Genomic DNA, 27968 nt, shown 5'->3' with positions numbered 1-27968 from the left:
GTCAAACAGGTAAAATGAAGCGCGTGTTTAAGATTAGTAATCACATCTTCTAAAGGGCAAAAGTATAGATCCTTGGAACTTGAAGCCACTGCAACACGACAACAACATTTGTTGAAGTGCTTCATGAGAAGAACAAGTACTTGTGATCATTGCTATATGTGCTTGACGGTTAGTACAATATGAGAATTAGTTGCATCCATATGTGCAGACTTTGATTATGCCATGATGGTATCGCATTTTGTTCTGTCTACAACTTGGATAATACATATCATCTCACAAGTATTCGCCACTCGAACACTTGAGTCAATGCTAGAGGAGTATGTCGACTCCAAGAAGCGTCCCGACCTGCAAAACGTCATTTAATCGCATATAGACAACGCAGAAAGAAGTCACCCAGCTCTTTGCCAATAATGAGGCAAAGGGAGCACAATAGTATGGTTGTCGAGGAAAGCATGGTTGAAACTGAAGGTGGGAGCTTAAAACAAATTAATGGAGCCCGATCAGCAGCACTCAGTATTGAAGAAGCAAAGCACGTGGTGAAATCAGAAGGCACAACTGGAGCCATGAAAGTAGTGTTGGCAAGTGCAGAGCACACTTTAGGAGGAGCTGAGGTAAAGTTTATCTTGAATCCACTCAGACTTGCTTTCAAGACAAAGAGCCTGAAAATTCTGGACCCTAATCTGGATTGTCTCCATAAACTTATTGCCCATGAGGCGGTAGAGATCCTGGAGAGCATTGTGTTAGATGTGAAAGCACAATCCCACAATCTCCATAGCTAGAAATAAAAATACATATAATAAAGTAGAGAGATTGATGTACCTGTATTAGAATCCATCATTCTTGATGCAGAGAAGCAACGATCTAAAACACAAGTGCTTCTCCTTTATTGCCCTTTGTATCACTAGTTTAATAAGACGGTCCCTCATCCTTATCATTTAGTGAATGCTCCTTATGTGAGGATAATTGTGTGTATTAGGGTTAAATGAAAGACTTGAGTACTATTTATAAAGTTTTTAGCCATGCCCTCTTATTACAGGTTAGGCTCAACTCGACCTACAGTAGCTAGCCAATATTAGACTAATTAAGAAGTCTTCTATCTTACCTTATTAGACCAATTCTATTAACCAATAAATTACAATATTAATTAATATAGTCCATACTGTAAAACTCTTATACTCTTCCACTTGAGCTATATTAATGGAAATTGTAGTGTATGTGCATAACTTACTCTAGAGATAATCCTTAACAGTCAATCATATCCTGCAAAGTCTCAAATACTGAATCATTGCGGTAACTACATGTATACACACAGAGCCTTCCATGGTAATGAGTGCTTTTCACTTTATTGATATAGATTCAATATGATAGTATTGCAAATTGATAACACCTCTCATTGAGAGTTGTTGGGATTGTCGGATTTCCAAAAACTGGATTCGACACTAAATCAAACCCCTAAACTTGTGCGGAAGACGAGCCTGGGAAAAAACACATGCATCACTGATCCTAAGGCACATCATAGAATTGAATGTACCTTGTTAGCCACAGATTAAACACCGACACCGATATGAGGAAGAGAATTTGCCCCTGTTCGATCTGATGACGTGAATTTGCCTTGAAGGGAAGAGAGCGTCGCCTTTTTGCTTACTATTTTTCTTTTGGGGATGTTTCAAGGGAGAGAGGGAGGAGGAAACGTACGTTATGCCAAAAGGTGCATTCCTCCCTCTTTATTTTCCCTTATATACATTCCCTCCAAAAAAAGAAACATATCCCTTCATCCATGGGCCCTAATCTTGTGGGCCGAGCTTTTAAGCCCAACATGGGCAGACGGGCCAACTTAGGCTCATCACAATAATAAAACCATCATCTCCCACTTGCACATGGTGGGCTGAATAAGATTCTTTTTACCTCTCTTCAACATTCATACCGGTGAATAATCCATGCGACCAGCATACTTTGAGTGATCGTTGCTATACATTTGTTAGGAATATATAGCAGCTCATAATGGGAATCACACTCTGAGTAGATTTAGTATGCAGTACCCTAGATCGATCGATTACATTTATATCTCTCTTGATCTCTTTTAAACAATGATATATATATATATATATATATATATATATATATTGTATTCACAATTATGATTATTCCAAAGACAGTCATAATTGGTCGATCAATGAATACAAAACTTAGAATGTGATTCTCCAAATTCGATCTTCCTCTTTCCTTCAAACTCTCAATTTCAGTTTAGTTTGCTTTTCTAGAAATGTCCCATTAGATCAAATCAACTCATGACCATTGGTAACATTCTAAGATAGCAAACACTAAATAGAAATTTTGAGAATAAGTAAAAGTCATGAGGGCACTAAAATTAAGGAACTCTTTTCCTCAAGAGTCTCACACGGCATAAAAGTTGAGATCAAATTTTCGCCACTCTTATTGGTTGTCTCATGCATACGTAGTATGAAATACGCATTACGGTATCAACTCCTTTCCCATAGAGCGTATGTCTACACCTTCAATGCCGTACAGATGATAGTTTAGATATATCCAATGTCTAACTTGAATTCATGTATCTACTTATTCACAAAATTCATCAGAACTCACATCTGGTATCTTAGACAGATAAAGTAAAATATGTGAGGTATTTTACTTTTGGACATAGTAAGTATTATGTCATCATTTTAACACTCAATTAAGGCGACATATGTATTTTAAGCTTGAGCTCTCGATTATCACCTATCTAATAAGCTTAAAAACCGTCTCATCTCTATTTATCACACAGTAAATAGAGGCGATTACCCGTGTGAGTGGACCAATCTTTTATTTGTCCGACATACTTTCTCAACTTAAAGTAATGCACTGAGCATTAAGATGCATAAAGATCAAACAAATATTCATATGTATTAACAATGAAAAAACATTAGTTCATAAATGCGAACAACTCAGGGAAATTACAATCCAGTGCATCAGACTCTACGCAATCCTAGAGATTTTACATGACCACAAAACACATCTCTAGGTATTGGCTTTGTCATATGATTTGCTATCATTCTATGTATAGATATGTATTGTAAGTTTACATCCTTTCGTGCAACCATATCTTTGACGAAGTTATACTTGGTATCTATATGTTTGGTCTTGCAATGATATTTTGGATCTTTGGTGTACGCTATAGCTGCTTGGCTATCACAGTTAACCAATAATGAATTCACAGCTTTCTTAATAATACCTAAATGATCCAAAAATCTCTTAAGCCAAACTCCTTCTTGTACCGCTGCTGATAATGCCACGAACTCAGCTTCCATTGTGGACAAGGCTATACATGTTTGCTTCTTACTGCTCCATGATATGGCGCCATTGTTCAGTAAGAAAGAAAATCCAGAGGTAGATTTTCTTTCATCTAAATCTCTTCCCCAATCAGCATCTGAATAGCCTTCAAGTCGCAGATCATTTCCTTGGTAATTCAACTTGTAATCAGCAGTTCTCTTCAGATACCTCAGTAATCTCTTAACGGCCTTCCAATGTACTTGACCTGGGTTGGATTGGTATCTACTCACCATTCCAACTGCAAAACATATGTCAAGTTTTGTATACATCATAGCGTACATCAAGCTCCCAACAGCACTAGCATAAGGAACATGTTTCATTTGTTCATTCTCTTGTGGAGTCATTGGACACGTCTATGGCTCAATCCTTCACCTTTTGCAATAGGAGTGTCTATGGGTTTACAATCTTGCATACGAAATCGTTCGAGAACCTTATTTATATATGTTTCTTGTGAAAGAGATAACGACCTCTTCGAACGATCTCTTGAAATCTTAACTCCAAGAATGTATGCAGCCTCACCCATATCCTTCATCTCAAAGTTGGAAGATAGCCAACTCTTGACAGTATTTACAAACTCCATATTGCTTCTAGCAATTAGTATATCATCAACATATAATGATATGATCACAAATTGATCTTTGGATCTTTTGATATATACACAATGATCCTCATCTATCATTGTAAAATCATATGCCATTATGGCATTATGAAAACGTATATACCATTATCTTGACAACTGCTTAAGGCTATATATCGACCTCAAAAGTCGACATACCTTTTCTTCTTGGCTTTCTTTAATGAAACCAGTAGGTTGTTCCATATATATTTCTTCCTCTAATTCTCCATTGAGGAAAGCAGTCTTTACATCCATTTGATGTAACTCAAGATCCATACTAGCCACTATTGCCAGAATAATGCGAATCGAGGTAAATCTCACTACAGAAGAAAATGTTTCTTCATAATCAATTCATTCCTGTTGATTATACCCCTTCACCACAAGGCGAGCCTTATGCCTTTCTATCGAGCCATCAGCTTTTCGCTTTATTTTGAGAACCCACTTGTTCCCAATAGCTTTGCGTCCTTTTGGAAGATCAACTAGTTCCCAAACTTGGTTTGACTTCATTGACTCAATCTTCTCTTCCATTGTATGAATCCATTTTTCCTTATTAGGGCAAGTTAGAGCCTCATTAATATTTCTTAGCTCATCCTCATCTTGTGGATCAATCATAAGAGTTTCCCCTTCAATGTCAAAACGTCGACGGGGAATACTTTTGCGACTTGTTCGCCGTATGGGAGATTGTACACTATGCACATCATTCCCCATAATGCTCCCACTAGGATTAGATAACGATGATGTTGTCTCATCATGTGGTTGTAATTGAGAATGAGTTGAATTTAATTTGTCATTTCTCATATTACTCCCATTTGGACAAACTCTACTAATATCATTATATTGATCCAAGGTTTCAAATAGAGAGTAATCTTCACCTATTTCACCATTCTTAGGAAATTCATTCTCTAAGAATGTGACATCATGTGATTCAAATTCAGTTATACTCACACTTTCCTGCTCACCTATGAACACATACCCTTTTGAGTGTTTGAAGTATCTTATGAAAATATTTTTATTTCCTCTAGGACCCAATTTCCCAAACTTGTGAGAGGACTCATGAGTATAGGCAGCGCAACCCCATGGCTTAAGAAAACTTAAGTCCGGTTTTCTACCCGTCCATAACTCATATAGAGTGGAAGTAACTGATTTGGAAGGCACTCGGTTAAGTATATAGGCAGCAATTAACAACGCATCACTCCAAAAAGTGATAGGTAAATTAGCATGCGCCATCATGGACCTAACCATTTCTAGTAGGGTTCTATTTCTTTTTTCCACAATACACATAATTTTCTAGACTCATTAGATATATATTCTCGACCTCAATCGGATCTTAATACTTTTATTTTCTTATCTAATTGATTTTTACCAAGTTCATAAACCTTTTGAAACAACTTAATGCTTCAGATTTATGAGAAATCAAATAGACATATCCGAATCGAGTATAGTCATCTATAAAAGTGATGAAATAAATAGCCCTATGCCTTCCTCTCACATTCATTAGACCACAGACATCGGAATGGATTAAATGCAGAGGAAATTCAGCTCTTTTACCTTTTCCAAATGGTTTCCTTGTCGTTTTCCCTTCTAGGCAATCTTACATATGGGCAAATCGACTTTTTCAATGTTGCCCAACAAGTCTTCTTTGGCTAGTCTATTCATACGTTGTTGGCCAATATAACCAGTCTAGCATGCCACATATTCACTTCATTATCATATGAATTAGGAGACGTGAGAAGGGAATAACAAACATTTGCATTAACATAGTAAATATCTAATACAATGAAATCATCCAGAAAATAACCACAACCATAGTAATTTGTATCCAAAAACAAATCCACACCTCTATTATGGAAGTTCATATTAAAACCTAATTAAACTAACATTAAAACAGACACTAAATTCCGACGAATCTCCGAAGCATACAATATATCATGTAGGAACAAAGTGCGTCCACCACGCATGTTCGGTTGGGTGTGCCAATTCTTTCACTTCAGCTCGGAGTTGTTTCTCACATAGATCCACTTAGTTCCGGTTGGTACTCGTTGGAATTCCACGAAGGATTCTCTATCCTTCGATACATGGTCTGTCGCTCCTGAATCCACAGTCCACAAAGGATTAGACTCAGTTAAGAATACAGAACTCGACACAAAAGCAAAGTTCTAAAAAGTACAAGGGGTGTATACCTTTTTTGGCTCACGATAGTTGCGAGCATAGTGGCCCTTCTTGTTACAATTGTAACACTTCACCCTTGTAAGCTTCTTCATTCAATGACGCTTTCCTCTTTCATATTGGTTAAGCTTAGGTTTCTTCCCTGAAGGACCTATTTCCTTGCCTTTCCCTTTATCAAACCAGTTAAGACGTTTGCGTTTGGAGCTCAAAGCTCCATGTGAGCTAGAACCAGCATGATAGATTTCAGCTTTCGGCTTAGATGCCAAGAGGTGGTCCTCTTCCAACTCAAGATGACGCACTGCATCCTTAAAGGTTTTGATATTTTCATTATGGGTTAGGTGCACCTTCATATGCTCTCAACTCTGAGGCAAGGAATGGATTACTGCTTGCACTTGCTGCTCATCAGTTAGGACATGACTAGCATCTTTCAACTCATTTATCATGTTTGACATCTTTCTAAGATGTTGCTTCATAGTCTGACCATGAGGCTTCTTATAAGAGTCAAACCTAATAGTGAGCTGTCTTAGTCTGGTCACCGAAGTATGACCAAATCTTGCTGCCAATGCTTCCCATATTTCCTTGGCATTGTCAAAACGCCTAAACTCTCGCATGACGTCATTTTCCATGCTTCTCAGTAACGTAATGTGAGCAAGAGAGTTCTTTCTTTTCCATGCAGCAAATGCTTCCTTATCTCTCTTGTGCTGTGTAGTGTTTCATTCTTCAGGTTCTACTATGGTCAGGTTAAAAACTTCTGGTGCCTCTTGCTCTTCTAGCACATATTAGATTTTCATGTGCCGTATTTCATAGTTATCGCCATTGAGCTTTTCACCTTTGTTCAGCTTGGCAACTATGCTCTTTGTGACTGAAGCCATTGATCTGAACACATCAGACATATATGCACGAATTATTAATGCCTATCATTTATGCATCCATTGTGGCATCCCAAAAATTCAAGACAAGCTCTAAGGTGTATTAAAGCCCATAATTAGGTAATGAAATTACCTATTGTTTATGCTTTAGCCATTAGTCTCCTCTTAAGACTAAGTGATATATGCTTGTGTTCATGAGTTTTTAAATTAGTATTATAGGATAAATTAATGAGAATGATTTATTCTTGGCCATGCACCTCATAGACTAAATTTCCCATAGATAAAATGTTACAAGATTTTGGCCGTGTGAAATTTAAAATTTGGAATCTATAAAAGAAAGAATAAAAGGTTAAAATTTGATTTTAATTAGGTTTGGGCCTTAGGCCCAATAGCTTGGACTTTTGGTGGGCCAAATGGCCAGCCCATTGGAGCCCAAGGAGGGGCTATCGACTGGCCCATTTGCTAGCCCAAAGCCCAGCCGAGAATGAGGCCCATCTTTGCATGAAGAGGGCCATGTGTCTCTCTCAAATTGCCAAGTGTAGATCATGCATTGGCTTGTGGAGAGGCACATCATCATTGCTAATGATTGTGGCTTAGGGGAAATAAAAGAGAGGGAGAGTGGCCGGTTGAGGGCTGCCGTCCAAGTGAGAGAGAGAGAGAGAGAGAGAGAGAGAGAGAGAGAGAGAGTGAGTTGCAAGAGAAAGAGAGGAGCCGAGAGAGAAAAGGAGCCGCTCGCCCGCACGCTGTCCGTTCGCTATCTGTCCGTCCGTTGCCGGTGTGCCGTCCGTGTGCCGCCGTCCGCTTGATTTTAGAGGCAAGTTAGGATCAATTTCTACACTTGCATGTGTGTCTTGTATGTGTGGTTGAATTCTTGGGTGTTTAGAGGTAAGGAACCGAAGCTAATGTAGTTTGTTCTTGAAAATGCTTGCTGATTTCGTGTAAACAGCATGACCCAGAAACTTGTGGAGGCTTGCATGCATGTTTCGGGTTGGATTTTGACTTCGATTCCTTCATAAAAGTTGTAGACAACATCTCAAAGTATAACATAATAAAATTTGAGACAAAATGGCTGAGATTTAAGGGTGAAACTCTTCTTCTACGAAGACACTAGATCTGGAACTGCTTTGTCGACCTTTTGGTGGTTTTGTGGGTTGCATGTTGCTTTTTACCGAGAATCTCACTTCGAATTCTTCATGAAACTTGTAGAGAACATCCTAAAGACTAACATACTCAAATTTGAGGTAAAATGAGCAAGTGTAGCTTAGTGAATTGACTTTCTCTTGAAGACGGTAAATCTGGAAACACGGTACTGGACACCCGAGACTTCTTGGACCCATATGATGACTATTATTTGGAAATGTCACTTAGATCCCTTGATGAAAGTTGTAGGGGACCCCTTGAAGTAAAACATATCCCGATTTCAGCGGAAACGAAGAAGAATAAGTGGGTGAAAACTCGATATTTCGGACATAGCTATACTGGACGTTTCGGTGCTAGAATCAGAAGCTTCGGATGACTATATAAAATTATCTAGAACGAATCTGGCCTAGATGTCTCCATAAAAAATATACTTTAGTGTCTTAGCTATAACCTGGTAAAATTTCATAATTTTATGAGGTCGTTCGGGTATTTTAATCGAATTATTTCAAAAACGGCGCAATCTGTTTCTATCCGAAATTACATGCTGAATTTGTGTGAATTATATCTTCTTGTGTGAAACTCTTTTGGACATGTGTTTTGCATAAAATTTTTATCTTATTGTCTTGTCTATCATATGTCCTGATTTCATGATTTTTGAGAATCATATGGATATTTAATTTAAATGTTTTCTAAAATGGTACAAGCTGGAATTTAATAAACTTCAAAAAGGCATGATAAATGGACTATTCTAAATTGTATGGACTCCATGAATTGTATTGTTATGAATGATTGTGTCTTGCTGCATGTATGATGATAATTGGAGATGCATGTATGAATCATAGGATGAAAGTGATCTTGATTGCCATCACATCACATGCCATGTTAAAATTGAACTATAATTGAAGATGTGAAATGAGATAAGTGAGAAGGCCGTCGGAGGTGTGAGCCGACGATGCCCCGGAGTGTCGGGATACCTGGCTAGAAGGGTACGGCGGTTGCCCGGTGGCCTTGAATGGCCGGATGCCGGAGGGTTCTCGGGAGTTTCGAGATGCCCGGAGAGTGGGGGAGCCGGAAGCCTGGCTGGTATTGAGCCGGGGGATGCCTCGTGATGCTAGTTGGGGTACGAGATGCCTAGCAGGTATTGTGCCGGATGCCTGGTAAGTATTGTGCCGGATGGTTCTCACGATGCCGGTGGGGTGCAAGTGATGAATGTGGGATGCAAACATTGGTCCCGGGAAAGAGAAACGGGCGGTCCAAAATGAAAGGATGAAATTGAGAAATTGAAATTGAATTATGCATGATGGTATATGCATGATATGATGATGATGAATGCATGGATGCATGGTAATGATGATGGTACATGTGATATGATGATGATGAATGCATGGATGCATGGTAATGATGATGGTACATGTGATATGATGATGATGGGTGCATGGATGCATGATGGTGGTGAGTGCATGGATGTATGTGCACCTATGGCATGATGGTACATGTGATATGATGATGATGAGTGCATGGATGCATGATGATGGTGAGTGCATGGATGTATGTGCACCTATGGTATGATGGTACATGTGATATGATGATGATGAGTGCATGGATGCATGATAATGATGGTACATGTGACATGATGATGGTAAGTGTATGACATGATGATGATGACTATATGATGATGTATGTACATGAGGTATGATGACATGTGCATGATATCAAGGTAAATTGTGCATGGATGCTTTAATGATATGTGTTATGCTATGATTGTGATGAGTGTGGGGCATGATGCATTGAGTGGTTTATTGGTCATTTGCACTGCTGAGTGGTTATACTTCCCTTCGGGGATCAACATTTCAGATTAGAAAGATGCCGCTCCCTGCTGTCACGCGGGGTGTCTTTTACGGCCTTCCTTCAGATGTGGAGGTCGAGTGCATGGAGATCGACTGTCCCACCATCCCTGGTCTTACGTTTATTCGGGTTCGTGCGATAGTGATGTACAATGTAGGCTCGGGGCGAGAGCCCCGTCATTCGGGAGTTCATATCGGTTCACGTTCGACAAGATGGGGCAATGCGAGGGATGTTGCCGCCACCACGATGCACCGGGATGGGTGTGAGGGCCCGTGTGTGAGAAGTAGGAGCTGCACCTTTTTGGAAAGAAGCCGACACTAGTTGATGGGGGAATCTTGCACGATAGACATAGCGGGTCGAGTGTTTCTTTTTGGGGTTATGGCTGAGTGTAGCTAAAAATCTTGGCTTTCTTTTGATGTACCGCACCTGAGAAAATCCATCATGAAAATATGTAAATAAAAGTGTCTTGGCCTTGTCTTTTCTTATGATGTTTAGTGGTGTGCCATTGTATCATGGTTGTTGAAGGGGGAATTAGTGAGACTCGATTATGCTTCCGCAATCAAGATATGCTGGGACATTTTTAAAAAAAAAATGCCTAGGAACTAAGGTACTTCTTTGGTAAGATGTGGCGACCTTGGGTGCTTTGGGGTGCCACATCCATTTTGCACAGAGACCCATCATATTAATGAGCAATTTCAAGTAAGGTTTGAGTCAAAAGTCACTATGTTTCCAATCATCCTCCAAAAATCCTAACTTAAAACTATCATTAATATAATTGTCTTATGCAAAATTAATTTTATGAAGCTACAAAAACTTCTATGAACTACATACAACAATCAACAATAACAGAAAGCAAATAATATTTGACATCCAATAGAATAATAATACTTTCACATAATACAACTAACATATCAGTTGCTATATCAACAACAATCAGGTAGTAAACATTACATTAAGATATTCACAAAGCACACTTAACAAAGACTAGCCAATACATCTAACACCAAGTCAATACGAACTGGGAAAGATCCTCTTTTGTTCAATTTATTGATCTTTTCCCTTGTAACAATCCAGTAATAATTATCTATAAAATCCATCACAATTTTCCTATATGAAGCGGCTTTGTTGACATCCCATATGCGATTCAACACTCCTTGCCATTCTAGTGGAAGGGTGTTAATGAAAAATCGCACCATCTTAGACTGTGGCATAGGACAACCATTCCATATGATCTTTTGAATTTTCCCGTTGACTTCAAGAACGTGGTCAATTAAGTCACCACTCTCCCATCGATGATCAGTCAGCTTAGCTATCAACTTAGAAAGCATTTCCTTTTGTTCATCGGTAATTGTGTGAATAGGTGTGCGCAACCTAAGGGGAGGCATTGTTCGCAACAAATGCAGAACAAATAAGGGATCACATATAATCCACATAAACTTAATTGGAAAAAGAAACACATTCTTTTCCTCCTTTTTTTGGTCAACGGTCGTCAACGGTCAATGGTCAATGGTGGTGGGTCGAATCACCGGGTCGGGCGGGCTGGTCGGACCGGTCAGATGGACCGACCGGCACGTGCGGCACGCGTGCAGCTGACGTCACGATGACGTCAGTTGGCGCGTGCCTCGCACGCGCCATCGACAACCCCGCGCACGTGCACGCGTCAGCCCAGCCCCGCGCACGCGTGCGGCGCACGCGCCTGCGTCGTCGGCGTTGGCGCGTGCAACACGCGCCCGATGACGACGTTTTGCTCCGGCTGCGCGTGGGGGTGCCTCCGGTGGCCTTTGGCGGCATTTCGCCACTCGTCGCGATCGTCTCGACGAGACCTTCCATCCAACGCCATCATAAATCGATTTCGACTTACATAAACTTGAAAAAATGGATAAATAGTGCTCGGGTGTCGGGATTTTTCGCCCTGATCGGTGTCGGTCGATTAATTTCATGAAAATTAATATAAAAAAACATCCATAAACATGAAAGGGGTCGGGAAAAACATGGAAAAGGATCGGGAACAAGAACTACGGCTCTTATACCAATGTTGGGATTGTCGGATTCCTAAAAATCGGATTCGACACTAAATCAAACCCCTAAACTTGTGCGGAAGACGAGCCCGGGAAAAAAAACATGCATCACCGATCCTAAGGCACATCACAGAATCGACCGTACCTTGTTAGCCACAGATTAAACACCGACACCAATATGAGGAAGAGAATTTGCCAATGTTCGATCCGATGACGCAATTTGCCTTGAAGGAAAGAGCGTCGCCTTTTTGCTTACTGTTTTTCTTTTAGAGATGTTTCAAGGGAGAGAGGGAGGAGGAAACGTACGTTATGCCAAAAGGTGCGTTCCTCCCTCTTTATTTCCCCTTATATAAGTTCTCTCCAAAAAAAGAAACGTGTCCCTTCATCATATCTCTTCATCCATGGGCCCTAATATTGTGGGCCGAGCTTTTAGGCCCAACATGGGCGGACGGGCCAATTTAGGCCCATCACAATAATAAAACTATCAAGAGTAATATTTTATGTGTCATCTCCTTTGTTAGTTAATATTCTCTTACCTTAATTGTCACAGAAACCTTTGCCACTAGAGAATATCTTTAAGGTTACAATGAACCCACATATGTCTTATCCTTGTGGTTAACATTTCTTTATATATAATAAGATATATGCTTAAGGCTAATAATCAAATTCTCTAACCTTTACTCAAGATTTACATAATACTTTGAGATTTTCAACATATATATATGCATTTAACTCGATAATAATGCATTTGGAATCACTTTATTGAATGCATAAGAGTTAATATATATTACAATATTACTAAATGTAACAAACACAAATGTAAACTTTATTAGAGCAAAACTGAAATAGCTCCCACTAAACAACAGCACCTCATGATGCTCTTAAGCCAATGTTAATGACATGTCGTTCAAAAACACAAGAGTGAAAGCTTTAAGATAGTAGATCTGCAACTATATATTTGTGGAAATATGCTCTATTGCAATGTCACTATTTTGTACCATTTCTTTATAGTCAAAACTTTACTACCATATGTTTAGAACCCTTGATATTGAGATAGCTAGTATAAGCACCTAGAGGGGGGGGGGGGGAATAGGTGCACAAATAATTTCTCGAGATACGGAAGCGATTCTAGGCAAACGATAGAAAGGAAGTTCTCTTTTGATTAATAAAATACGATCAAAGTAAAGTAAAGAAATAGGGAAGAGAAAATTGAACACAAGGTTTATAGTGGTTCGGCTTATTCCAAGCCTACGTCCACTCTTCCGCAATGACAGCCCACCGGCTAGATTTCACTATGAACAAAGAAAAGTTACAGCACGACTTTTCCTTGATTCCACAATGTAGATGTTCTACCACACTTCCTCAAGGTTTCTCACAAATATAGACTCTCTTTTGTTTACAAGATTGCGCTCAACAAATGAATTGACTAAAAACAAGGAGCTTCGGACTTTGGAATTCTTCTATCGTGCACACTCTCGAACAACTGAACGTCTTCCTTATATACTCTTTCATGCCATCATACCCGTTGGCACTTACCAAAAGAATTCTCCAATCTACCGTTGACGGAATCAATTAGGAAGATCATTCGAGTTATTAAAGGAACATGTCGATAGCCCATCAATCTGCTCGCCCATACAATTAGGATCTCGGTTTCATAAGTAGAACATTCCAAGTATACTTTGCCAATCATCGGATCCTTAATCTTCGAATCAATTATGATCAAATAAAGGATTTCGTCATGTCATATCCAGCCAAGAGATCTTCTCCGGTCGATAAGGTCACATCCTTAATGAAACATGGAGTTCGGATAGCATTTCTTCAACGGATTAGAAACTGTCAATGAGGATAGACTTTGAGTCTTGAGTCCGCTGTCCAAAGGTCTTCGGACTTTAAATAGCAGAGTCCGCAAGCCTTCGAGACTAGACCGATGGAAACGTTTTGTCAACTTCAAAACACTTCAAGAGGATTTATCCAACAATCTCTTTTAATGGTGACAAAACTTTTCCCCGTAGATTTGGAAAACTTTGACTGCAAAATATTTTTCAAACACATATGCATATTTTATAGAGATAAATGAATAACACTAGAATTTGCAACCACAGAAAATAGGTTAGTCTAGTATGCAATAAAGCCATCCATAAGATATCAATAGTAGTTAATAATAAGCAGTCAAATCCAAATCCCAAATTCAGTCTACATCCGACACACAAGTCAAGTCAAAACAAACCACAAACCAAACAAGCCAAAAGCTTGACAAATTTAAGTTCAAAGTTTTCAAATCTCGCAACTCTCCCCTTTTGTCAACATAAAAAAGGTTGAGATGAAAATGGAGTATAATCAAGAATGCTTGGGAACACGAACAAGCTGGAAATCTCCCATTGAGGGTGAATGATGCCTTCCAGCCTTTTCAAGTCTTCCTTTAGTTGTGCAACATCCTCACCTTTAGCATTGTGGGGCCTGAATCGAAGAGAAAGGGCTTGGATCCGATCATTCAATGAACCCGAAGAAGCTTGACTCCGCATTCTGCAAGTTCTGAACTTCGCATCCCAATGCATATATCGACCTTGCATCTCCAAGAGAATATCCATAACTGCGAAAATACGCACATTATCGGTCGTATCGGCGTCGGCATGATCCGATGGAGTAAATGCAGACGATGGCAGATCAGCATAATCACGCAGATTTGGCGATGAAACATCATGACCTTCCTCAAGAAATTGAGAGGCATAAATGTCCTCTGGATCTGCTGGAGATCGACTCCCTCTTTGGTAGCGGGGATATGAGGACATTCCTCTTTTCTCTTGGTCTCCCCGTTTCCATGCCTTCGGGTGGAGAAGAGTGCTCCTCATGTTCTCCTTATTCTTGATCTCTTTTCTCTTCTTCTTCTTTTTCAACTCTCTCTTTCTTAGCATCTCTTTCTTCTTCTTCTTCTTCTCTTTCCTCTTTCTTTCTCTTCTCTTTCTTTAGTCTGATGCATTACGAGTCTTTCTCGGAATAGAATGACTCAGATTCTTCAATGCCATTGCAGAAATAGTGATGTTTTCCTCATCATCTTCATCCTCAACGATGAGAGCTCTTCTTCTCTTGGATGGAGCATCCATGGCCTCCTTCCCTTTTCTTTTTGCTGCGAAGAGATTTGATGAGTTTTGACTGACTCTTCTCCTTGAATTTCTCCAACGCCTTGCTTAGTTCCTTCGAGATGCATTTTAGTCACCATTTTAGTCCTACCACCATATGATCGCACGATCGAGCACAAAAGAATTTGCGGAGGATTTGAATGTTCAAATGTCTGAATAACTTCGTCACAAGACCTGGATAAGGAAGTTGACCTCTATCCTTCATCACTGCTCTATATATGTGGAACATAACAGTGTGAGGAAGTGAAAACATTTTCCCAGTGATGATGGCATACATCGGCTTTGCCTCTAAACTTGAAACATCAGTCTTGGAAGTTGATTTCGGTCTGAGGCAATTGATCACAATCTTGTGAAGCAAGATGTTGAACGCACTCATCCTTGAGTAGGAAATCTTTTCCTCTGTTCTCCTGTCCTTAACAAGTTCCAATGTAGCACGAGCAATAGAAACTTTGATCCGTTGATATCTTCCTCTCAACTCCTAACACATCTGCTAGCATATCCATATCCACTACAAAGTCTTGATCTTTGACACTGAAAGAGAATCTATTCGCATCCAAGAAACTAAGATTTGAATAGAAACATGCAGTTAGTTGAGGATATGCCTCTGTGGTGTCAGAGCAGTTTCAAGTTGAAATGACCGAACTTTTCCCTCAAGTTCACATTCACAGCATCAAAAATCAAAATCTACACTCCTAGGGTTTATCACCCCACGCCCTTCCAGCGTTTTGAGTATAGATCCTTATGTTCCTTCGATCTAAACAACTCTCCCCTTTTCTCGATTTTCCACCGCAACACCCATTGAAATTGGATGTATAATTTGTCATCATCATTCCCATCTATCGGATTAAATCCCCAATCACGAGGATCACTTATTCGCAAGGGTTTCTTCTGCCACCCCTTTACGAGAAATTCCCAAACTTTCCATTTTTCGCAAAAAGATATATTCATTTCCATATCCTTTGTCCTTAAGAAAATCATCGACATAGTTCAATGGAGTACCAGTCCCTTTTAAAGCACGATACAGCTTATAAATAAAAGAGGGCCTTTGAACTCTTACAGTATCTGCATCTTCAATGATTTCTTCCTTTTGTTGATGATTAACATCTTGAGGACTAGATGGAGGAGAATGACGCTGTTGAGAATGTTGTGGGCTTTGTTGCTGATTTGGAGACGCTTCTTCTTCAGTGAGATCGAAGTGCGAGGCCCCTCACTCATTCACCGTGGTCCTTCTTGCTTGCGATCCTCGAAGACTTTCTTGAAGATGACATCTTTCTTAGTCTTTGAAAGATTCCTTGCTTGACTTTCCCAAGAAAGATGACAACTTTTCGAAGATTAAATAAGAGAGGAAAACGGGAATGGAAGATTGGTGCTTTTAGGGTTTGGAGTTAAGCGAAGAGAAACCAAGCGTATATAAAAACAGTCAAAAGGAGGGGATAACAAACGTCGTAATGGAAAGTGAAAAGATGCCTTTTTTAAAAATAACTGCCTTTTTCGAAAAATGGTCATCTCAAAATAACTCTTTTTCAAAATGAAACGCGTTGCAATAATCTCGTCAATTAAAGATAGCAGTTGAGATAACAATAATCAAACACGGTTGATGAACGTACATTTTCAAGGTGAGATTAGAGAGAGAATAACTTACAGTCAAAGTCTTGCAGTCAAAGTCTTAGAGTCTCTAGACTTTAACTTCTTCAAACCTCAAAATGTTGAGTCTGGAACGGATAATTTCAAATTGATTTTTCTCCAAAGGCTTTGTAAATATATCCGCCAATTGGTTCTTTGAGTCAACAAACCGAATCGTAATTTCTCCATTTTGAATATGATCTCTAATGAAGTGATGTTGAATCTCTATATGCTTTGCTCTTAAGTGAAGAATTGGATTTTTGGTGAGATTGATTGCGCTGGTGTTGTCACATTTAATCTCCGTGCATGAATCTTCAATTCCAAAGTCTCTTAGCCGTTGTTTTATCCACGAGAATTTGTGAACAACAAATTCCGAGAGCTACACATTTTGCTTCCTTTCGTAGAGAGAGCTACTCGTACTTTGCTTTCCTTGCAAACCAAGACACCGTCCCCGCCTCCAAGAAGACATGGGTACCGAGGTGCTTTTTCTATCTACCGCATCCGGCTAAGTTTGCGTCCAGTATCCAAGAAGAGTAAAGTCTCCCTTTTAGGATACCGAGACCAAAGCTTGAAGTTGATGCAATATATTTGATAATACGCTTTGCAGCATTTAAATGAGATTCTTTAGGTCCGCTTTGAAATCCGGCACAAATGCAAACATTAAACAAAATGTCGTCTAGAAGCAGTAAGATAAAGAAGTGAATCGATGATACTCCGTATAACTTTTGGTCGACTTTCTTTTCCTCCTTCATCTTTGTCTATCTTCAAGGAACTTGACATTGGTATATCGGCCTTTTTGCAATTGTCCAGTCCAAACTTTTAACAATATCATTAGCATATTTTCTTGATGAATAAAAATTCATTCCTTCAGTTGTTTCACTTGAAGTCCAAGAAAGAAGGTTAACTCACCCATCATGCTCATTTCAAATTCATCTTGCATAGTCTTGAGAATTTCTTCTTTACGTACTTTCATTAGAGGATCCAAAAATAATATCATCAACATATATTTGAACAAGTAGAAAACTCTTGCTTTCTTTTAATAAAAAGAGTATGTCTACTTTACCTTAACAAAACCATTTTCAATTAAAAACTTACTTAGTCTGTCGTATCAAGCCGAGGTGCTTGTTTTAAGCCATATAAAGCTCTTTTGAGTCGAATGCGAAGTCTGGGTTTCCTTGGGTCTTCAAACCTGTGTTGGTTGTTCCACATAGACTTCCTCATGGATGAATCCATTTAGAAGGCACTTTGACATCCATTTGAAAATATGAAATTTTATAATGTAAGCAAAAGCAAGTAATAATCGAATTGCTTCTAACTCTTGCTACCGGGTGTAAGTCTCGTCAAAGTCTATCCTTTCTGTGTGTGTATCCCTTGGCCACGAGTCTTGCCTTGTTTCTTATGATCTTTTGTAGCACCCCGAACCCTTCGAAGGTCATACAAGCACTGATGTTATATCTTATTACCTTTGTTCTACACTTAGAAGAAGCCGTTATTCACAGCATTTTTAAAGCGGTCCCGAGCGCGACTCACTAGCGGAAGCAAATTAAAGCATCACCATCTCTCCCTACCAACCATGATACCAATACACACAACTAATCATCATGATTTTATAGACAAGCCACGACACTTTATTTACATATTTTCAAGATGAAACTTCTTTTGGGTCGGTACATCAAAGGAAAAGTTAGGACTCAGCCATGTCCGGCTAAAACCTCAAAAAAGAACCTCGACCCTCTACATCTCACGTGTACAACCCCCATCATAAGTGTCGGCTATCTATGCAAAAAGAAACAGCCCTTACTCGTCACACACAGGCCTCACACAACCAGTCCGATGCGTCAGGCGACGGTGGCATCCCTCTCATCACCCCCATCGCGAAAAGTGGATGGAGACAAACTCCTAGACAATCGGGCCCAACAGCCTATGTCGTACGAGACAAAAACAGCGCACACATATGTATGTCAATCCAGGCCTAATGTAGGACAGCTGAACTCCTCACATTCTACCTCAACGTCGGACGATAACCCGTAAAATGCACCCCGCGTGATGGCGGAAGTTAAAGATACCTAATCTGAAATGTTGGTCCCAAAATGGGTGAGTACAACCATGCCAGATAAGGCAATCCAATAACAACTCAATGCATCATGCAAATCATACATTCATTGCAGGCGTTACTTACCTTGAAGCCATGCGCATACTATCATGCATCGTCATATCAATTTATAACACATACATGTGTATCATCATCGTATACATGTCATCATCATCATGGTATCATTATATCATACATGTCATCATCATCATGACATCATCACATTACATGTCATCGCCCCTTATTCATGTCCTCATTATCATGCATATCATTAGCATATCATATATCATCATCATTATCATTCATCATCATGCATATCATGCATGTCATGCCATGGGTGGTCATCATTATTTCACATCACATCACATCATCATCATCATCCTCATCGTATATCATAATGCATGTCATGCCATGGGTGATCATCATTATTCACATTTACCATTATTTTGATCTCAATTTAACATGGCATATGGCGTGACATCAAACAAGTCATACTTGGTATAAGATTCACACATGCATCACAATTCAATGTCATACATACACCAATATCTTATTATACATGCTTCATGGTGTAATCATTTATGGAATTTATGGCCAATAAAATAATCCATTTATTATTATTATTATTATTATTATTATTATTATTATTATTATTATTATTATTATTATTATTATTATTATTTATTTTTAATAAATATTAAATTCAATATCTATAAATTCCCAAAAATTATAAAATTCAAGCAATCATTAAACAAACCAATAGGATAGATAATAATTTCATGCAAAATTCATGGCCAAATTGAATTTACACAATCTCACCATTTTCACAAAACATCCTATGATTCTCGATGAAACCAGAACGCATGGTTTTCGAAGAAATTCAATGAAAATATCCATATGTCCTCCAAAAATTATGAAATTTTACTGAGTTATAACCAAGACATTTTTCGTACAACTTTCATGAAGAACTCCAAGCCAGATTATTTTAGATTATTTTATACAGTCTCACGAAGCTTCTGATCCCATTACCGCATCGTCCAGTGTGTATACTTCTCCAAACTATTGAGTTTTAACCTACCTATTCTCTTTCGTGTTCTCTGAAATTTGGGTATGTTATACATCAAGATGTCCTCTACAAGTTTCATGACGAGATATACGTCAATAACCAGAGTATCGTCATCTATGTCCATGAAGTCTCGGGTGTCTCGGAATACATCACCAGAATCACCGTCTTCAAGATCTAGTTGATTTACTAGGCTATTATTGTTCATTTCACTTAATATTTGAGTATGTTCATATTTAAGATGTCCCCAACTTTCATGAAGGAATCGAAGTGAGTTTCTCAACACAAACCAACATGCAACCACAAATCCAACCAAAGGTCAGTAAAATCTTTCCAGATCTGGGTTTCTCCGTAGGATGAGACTTTAACCACTCAAATCTCCATAATTTTCCACTAAAATTTTAGTATGTTTTAGCAAAAGATGTTAGCTACAACTTTCATGAAGAAATGAAAGCCAAATAGAGTCTAAACACTTTGTACAAAAGCTCAACAACATTCTGACTCATGTGGCAATTTTGAGCAAGGCAGCCACACATTCACACATAAATCACTATGCTTCGGTTTTTCTCACCTAACACCTAAGAATTTAACATGCAAGCATCATACACACATGCAAGAAGCTAAAGGACTCCCACTTGCCTCTAGACCGGTTGGTCGACGGCGTAAGGAGTGAGCACAGCGGACTGACGGCGGTTCCTCCCTCCTCTCTCTCGGCCGATCCCCTCTCTCTCGTGAAATCTCTCTCTCTCTCTCTCACCCTCTCTCTCGGTCGAATGGGAACCGGCCACCCTCTCTCTCTCCTTCCCTCTTATACCCCCAAACTCTCATAATTGATAATCATTACTTGCCTTAACCATGGCCATGCATGGCCTTCCCTAAGCCAATACATGAGAGTCTTGTGCCACTTTGTCTTATGGACTTTTGAATTTGGGCTTGGGCTTGGGCCGGTCGATACTTCCTCTTGGGCCTCCATTGACCGGCTAGCTTGGCCCCATTAAAAGCTTAGGCCAATGGGCCTAAGGCCCAATCCAAAAATTTGACTTTTTTTTTTTTTTTTTTTTTGAAATTCTTTTATAAATATTTTTAAATTTCAATTTTCATCTTGGCCAAAGTCTTGGGGCATCTTGTTTTATTGAAATTTAGTTTATAGAATACATGGCCAAGCATAGATTATTATCATTAATCTATCAAATTTAAATTTTCACAATCATATGCACAAATCATCTATTTAAAAGACTAATGGCTAAAGCATAAGCCATGGGAAATTTTATCACATAATTAGAGATTTTAACACACCTTATGGCTTGTCATTGAATTTTGGGATGCCACACTTTTCCTTTCTCGTTCATCTTGTTCATGAAAACCCATTTAGCTCTAATAACGAGACTTACCTTTCGGTTTAGGAGTCAATTCCCAGGACATCATTAATCTTGTGTTGCTCGAGCTCTTCTTGCATAGCTTCCAATCCAGCTTTCATCGAGAAAGCTTCTTCTATGCTTTTGGGTTCTATTTTAGAAATAAGAGCCACAACACTAGACTCTTCGACGCCTTTTGGATCTTGTGCGAATTCCTTCATTGATGTCGCCAATAATAAGATCTTTGGGATGACTGACTTATGTTTTCGATTCTTGGTTAATTTGTCGATTGATGGTCACTTCCCTTCACTTCTGAATCTTCAACAATACTTGTTCGCGATCCTTCAAAAGTCTCGGAGCTATTTCTGAGATTTAGACTTTGTAGAGTCTAGAGCAGGTTGAGATTCTTCAAAGACAGTCTGAATGGATTCATTTTGCATAGAATCTTGGAATTTAACATTCATTGATTCTTCCACTTCATTTGAGTCTTCTTGTTGTAGACTCCCGTATGCTTAACTTGTGGTTGAATATCCAATGAAAATGCCTTCATGCGACTTTCTTCAAACTTACCAACTCGATCATTTGCATTTTCAGTATAAAACATTTGCATCCGAATACATGAAAATATGAAACAATAGGCTTATTTTCTTTGAATAGTTCATAAGGTTTTTTTTTTTTTTTTTTTTTCTAGAATAGGCCTTAGAAAAACTCTATTTATAATGTAACATGTGCATCGATTCAGCCCAAAATCGTGAAGAAATGTTATTTTCAATTAAAAGAGTTCTAGCCATTTCTTGAAGTGATCTATTCTTTCTTTCCACAACTCCATTTGCTCTAGAGTATATGGAGAGGGAGAATACATGCTGAAAACCGGATTATCACATAATTTTGTAAAATCATGATTTTCAGAATTCACCTCCACATGATCCGTTCTTATACTCGAGATAACATACCCTTTTTCATTTTGAACCTTTTAGCAAACTTTTCAAAGTAAGAGAAAGTTTCAGACTTACTTGCCAAGAAATATACCCAAGTAAATCGTGGTAGTCATCCACAATTACTAGCGTATTTCTTACCTCCAATGCTTTGTGTGTTCTGGTTGGTCAAAAAAGTTCATATGCAGAAGTTGCAGTACACAAGTTAATGGAAACTTGATTTATTGGTTTTAAAGGAATTTCTACCTGTTTTCCCAATATACATAGTGTACATAGATCAGACTTTTGGTATGATAAATTGGGTAGACCACAGATAAAAGCTTCTTTGCTGAAATTTTGGCTATTTGCTTCATATTGATATGCCCAAGCTTTCTGCCATAAGTTTGTTTCGTCTTGATTGGAGATTAGACATTGCGATTCATTTGGTTTCACATCCAAGAGGTAGATATTTTCATGTCTTCGACCCATGAATGACTGAGTATAATCTTTACTAATTCCTGAACATATTCCCTCTTGAAAGTTGATTTTGAAACCAGTATCACATAGTTGACTAATACTAAGTAAATTGTAATTAAGTCTTCCACTAAGGAAACACCGCTGATTGTGAGGTTTCCAATCTTTCTGATTCAAATCCCACAATTTTTCCTTTGTTGTTTTCCTCCAAAAGAGACTTTTCCACTATTTACTTTCGAACAAAGCTTTATGAAGTAATTTGGAGTCTCTGTCATGTGGAAAAGCATCCACTATCCGGAATACCATTTACCTTTTTTTCTTGATAGTGACTGCATTTAAAAAAGAAACTCAAACCTTCTTTGGTACCCATATTTTCTTGGGTCCATTGGTGTTATATGATATGCGGTTTTTGCCCATACCTTTTTAATAGGTTTCCAAATCATAGGATATTCTTTTCAAAATGATGCACTATTGCACTTTGAGCATACGAGAGCATTTGTGACCTCTTGGTTTTATAAAGATCCTTTTAAAATGATTTTGTAAGCATCTCTTGTGGGTCTTTTGTTTGATTCTTTCATTCACTTTAGGAAAATCAATTAAAAAGGAATGGTTTTGGCAGTCATTCCCAAAGGCAGTTATTGAAATAGGGTCTTTGAACAAAGAGAATTTTCAGTTTCTCGAGATCCTATAGAAAATCTTTTAGAAATATTTGAGATATCACTTTCAAGAATGCATTTTCTTTTAAAAGATTATCTTCACTTTCTTTAAGAAGAAACATTCTTGTCTAAACATTTCACTTTTTCTTTCAAAATATTTTCCTGTTATTTTAGAGCAGAATTTTCTTTCTTGAGTTCGGAAATTCTTTTTAGAGAAGTCTTAAGACTAAAACACAATTCATCAATGCATTTTTTGAAACTTTAATAGGGACTTTGAAGTTACTTATCTCAAAGTCGTTTTACGAATCTACGAGATGTGTCTCGGAATTTGAATACGAGATCCCAGGTGTGCCATCGGACATATATTGGCATAATCATCATCACTTTCTTCACACTCTGTATCACTCCGAGGTTTCAGCTTGGAAGACCTTTCGATACTTTTGGAGTTTTTTCTTCTTCCTTAGAAAGAGGGCAGTTGGGTAAATGTGTCATTTTCTTACATTCAAAGCGAGACTACATCTTTGTTTGATTCATCATCCTCAATAGACTTAGTCATTTGCTTTTGAAAAACTTTGTTTATTTGGATTGAATATTCTTCCTTTTCCAACTTTCTGAATCTTCTTATCATGAGAGCAAGTTCCTCATCATGTCGTTTCAAAGATACGTAACATCAAAATCATCATTAGGGTCTTCGTCTTCATTGATTCGTTCCCTTCATAGGCGAAGAGTCTCCCAACCAACTCATCAACGAGATAGTGGCATGATTCTTTGGGTCTCTCGATTGAGGTTTTTATGATTCCAATCTTGGAGAGTCACATTAGCTTGTTTACCTTCATGGAAATTGAAGTGGTTGACACTTGATTTTCAAGACCATTCACGATTTACGTAACGACTAAAAATATAGTTATAAATATCCTGATTTCATTTTGAAGGCTTCATATTGACCAAGGAGAATGTTGATTCTAGTCTCTTTCACTCAGAATCAGTTCCTTCATAGGTAATATAATCTATCAGGACTTCATTCATTTTGTAATACAAAGATATTGTATTATATTGTTAGGAGATAAAGCGCTATAAAGAATAAATTGCTTTTGCATCAAGAGCTTGTCTCTTGATTATCTCTTCTAAGTCATTTCGCTAGACTCAATAGTATCTTTTCTCTTCTGAGATAGGTGCGGCTTTAGGAATGATTCCTTTTTCCTACAGCACGTCCCATTCGAGAGGATCCTTTGCAGATCTTAGGAATGCGCTTTTATCTTGTTTTTCCATATGTTGTAATCATTTCCATCAAAGTAAAGGCAAGCAGTATTGCTTCATACTATAATAGACCAACATACTAGCCATGGATCTTTAACTTTCGATAAAACACTTCAAACAAAGTGAGTACTACGATGCTCTAATACCAATTGAGATAGCTAATAGTATTAGCACCTAGAGGGGGGGAATAGGTGCACAAATAATTTCTCGAGATACGGAAGTGATTCTAGGCAAACGATAGAAGGAAGTTCTCTTTTGAGTTAATAAAATACGATCAAAGTAAAGTAAAAGAAATAGGGAAGAGAAAATTGAACACAAGGTTTCTAGTGGTTCGAAACTTTAAAGCCTACGTCCACTCTTCATAGCAGCTTGACCCCTTGCATTTGGATTTCACTATGAACAAAGAAGTTACGGCTCTGGCTTTTTTTCCTGATTCCACGGTGTAGATGTTCTACCACACTTCCTCAAGTTTCTCACAAATATAGACTCTCTTTTGTTTACAAGATTCGCTCAACAAATGAATTGACTAAGAACAAGGGGCTTCGAGACTTTGAAATTCTTCTATCGATGCACACTCTCGAACAACTTGGAATGTCTTCCATATATACTCCTTCATGCCATCATACTATTGGCAACCAAGAATTCTCCAATCTACCGTTGGACGAATCAATTAGGAAGATCGTGGATTATTAAAGGAATATGTCGATAGCCCATCAATCTGTTCGCCCATACAATCAGGGATCTCGGTTTTATAAGTAGGACCTTCCAGTATGCTTTTGCCAATCATCGGATCCTTAATCTTTGAATCCGTTATGATCAAATAAAGGATTAAATTTGTCATATCCAGCCAAGAAATCTTCTCCGGTGATTTGGTCACATCCTTAATGAAACATCAAGTTGGAATAGCCTTTCTTCAACGGATTATTCTTTGTCTTGAAGACTTTGTTGTGATTACGCGAAGCTCCTTAATATATATACCTCCTTCCGTGTGTAATATGCCGACTTTCCTTGCTAGCAATCTCATTTGATATTTGCTCTGTATCTGTAGAAATATAAGAGTTATTCCCAATTGTTCAGGTTTCTGCAGGTAACCGTTGCGTAGCTTTTTACCGAATTTTGCAGCTGAAGCAAATGTTTAGTTCAAAGAGATCTCCTGTGAAGGTTGCTAAGCATAACTCTGCTGAATCTGGGTACGTGGATTCTTCTAGATCCAACCCATTTGATTCTGACGATGAGTTTGATAATAAGAAGGTGCCCAATTCCTCTAAAAGGATGGCTTCTGAGCCTGACCTGACTCAGAATTCCATAATAGTCTCTTTGATGGTTATGAGGAGAAAGGGGTCTCTTCTTCATCACATTCAAATTCCCTTAACTCTGCTGCCAGAAGTAAGTATAAGCTGAGATTTCCATGACTCGGGGGGATTGCAGAACCAATCTGTACAAGAATTGGGAGAACTATGCAGTTTACACAAGGCTGAGGAGACTACGGAGAGCGTCAATAGTGGCAGAAAATAGCAGAGGGCATAGGGAGGATGCAGCCGATGTGACCATGATCTTAGCCGGGTATGGCTCCTTCAAAACTCAGTTATGGCTTGTATTGCCATATCCCTTTCACAATAAAGTAGCAAGCGAAGGCACATTTATTAACAAGAAAAAAGTTTTCTGGATGCATGTGTTGCTATTACGCATGATTTGTCCCTTCAGATTGTAAAGCAGGAATGGGCATTTTACTTTGTGGTCCTTCCTAAACTGAATGTTGATGGTTACTTGTGATCCGAATAATCTATATGCCCTACATGAAAAGCGCACTTTTCATTTGTGCTGTTTATTTGGTCCATCCTTCTGTTATTTTGTTATACTTGTGGACTTTCCCATGTAATGTATCCTACAAGAATGTATGCTTTCGTTTTGGATGGTTGACTTACATTGGGAGCATGCAAGGACCGTGCAGGACCGTGTTTGACTATATGGCTAATTGTGATTATGATGGTTAATGTGTTTTAATGTGTTCAACAATTGACAACACATTTAGGAGTGCATTGAATTCGATCTTCTGATGTGTGTTTCAGGAGAAGCTTCTGGGAAATCTTGGTGGCATGTTCTCAAAAACATGGAAGCCAAAGAAGAACCGTCCAATATCAGGCCCTGTAATCATGAGAGGTTATCTTTTACTTCACAGTTGTTTTGCTCATCCAATAATTGATCTTTGATATTGTTGCTTTTGGAAGATGCAGATTATAACTTGAGGGACTGTCTGCCTAAAGCTTGTTTCTTCTGTAGTTGTGTGTTAAGGAACCATTATATCTGAAGCATGATTGTTTTCTTGAACAGAGGATGTGCAGAGGAAGGGCAACCACCTGGAGCAGAGGGAGAAGCTGGGTTTTGACTAGTGCAACTAAGCATCAATCTAACTCACGGACGCCCCCTCCCGAGCCAACAAATGCAATAGAGAAAGTTGAGGTATGTAATACCCAGGTCTAAAACACCTTTTTTCAGTGAAACCGAGGATATCTCTTACAACATCCAAGTAGGTGAAAGGGGTAGGCTTTCTGAGTAGAGAAGTTAGTACAATTCAATAAAATGAAGAGAGTACATGGAAATTTCACATTTAAGTTTCCCAACTTTTGTCTCTTTGTCTAGTCATGTTTTGGGACATCCATTCGGGACATGTAAAGTAGTTATGTCCCAATATTGAGTTTTCTAGCAAGTTTCTTGTAAACCAGGTTGAAAAGTGAAACAGGATGATGCTCTGTCAGATTTTAAGTGATCTTTTAGGTGAGCTAAAGGGAATGGCTGTTGACATGGGCTCAGTGAGAGGTATGCTGCTTGTTCTTTGCAAAGATCCCGATTACCTGACCCTATATACCTTAAGTCAAAAGTAAACAAAAGCTGTTATTGTTCATTTTCATGATCGATGTCATAATAAGTTCACTGCTGCGTTTGAAAAATGTGATGTGAGAATTACTCTTGCTGGGATGATATGGAGGTTTTGTTCATTCTTTCTGCTCTCTCATGTATTGAACTTGCTGATCCATTTACTGTAGACTGCCCAGCTCAATTTCACTGATTGAAACAGAACTCAGGGAGAGTGCTACAAACAATTTCTGAACGAATCACTTTTTAATCATTGCAGGCAAAACAAAGCTCTGGATCATTTCGATGTCGATGCAGATGAGCTTGGTTACCGTGTTAAACAGGCTGGTCAGCGTGGTCGCCGTCTACTTGGGAAGCAGAATTGGAGCTTTCATTGTTTGCTTCTCGTAATAACCAACTTTCGGCATTTTCTTCAATTTTCGTTGCCAAACATTTATCTAGTCTGATGTACATGCAAATGCTCAGATCATTTCTATTACTTTTGTTCTCTATACACATTTAAATTGAACACGGATGGTCTGTTAAGTCTTCCAGAGCATTGT

At 38.6% G+C, this 27968-nt stretch overlaps 1 pseudogene; it reads left to right on the top strand.

Moving 5' to 3' along the window:
* The first annotated feature begins 410 nt into the window (after positions 1-410).
* LOC120296025 lies at positions 411-27959 on the top strand (annotated as a pseudogene).
* Positions 27960-27968: the final 9 nt, after the last annotated feature.

Source organism: Eucalyptus grandis, chromosome 7, assembly GCF_016545825.1.
Source record: "Eucalyptus grandis isolate ANBG69807.140 chromosome 7, ASM1654582v1, whole genome shotgun sequence".
NCBI classification, from domain to species: domain Eukaryota; kingdom Viridiplantae; phylum Streptophyta; class Magnoliopsida; order Myrtales; family Myrtaceae; genus Eucalyptus; species Eucalyptus grandis.
Note: the sequence above shows the minus strand (reverse complement) of the source record. Positions and strands in the feature narration are given on the sequence as shown.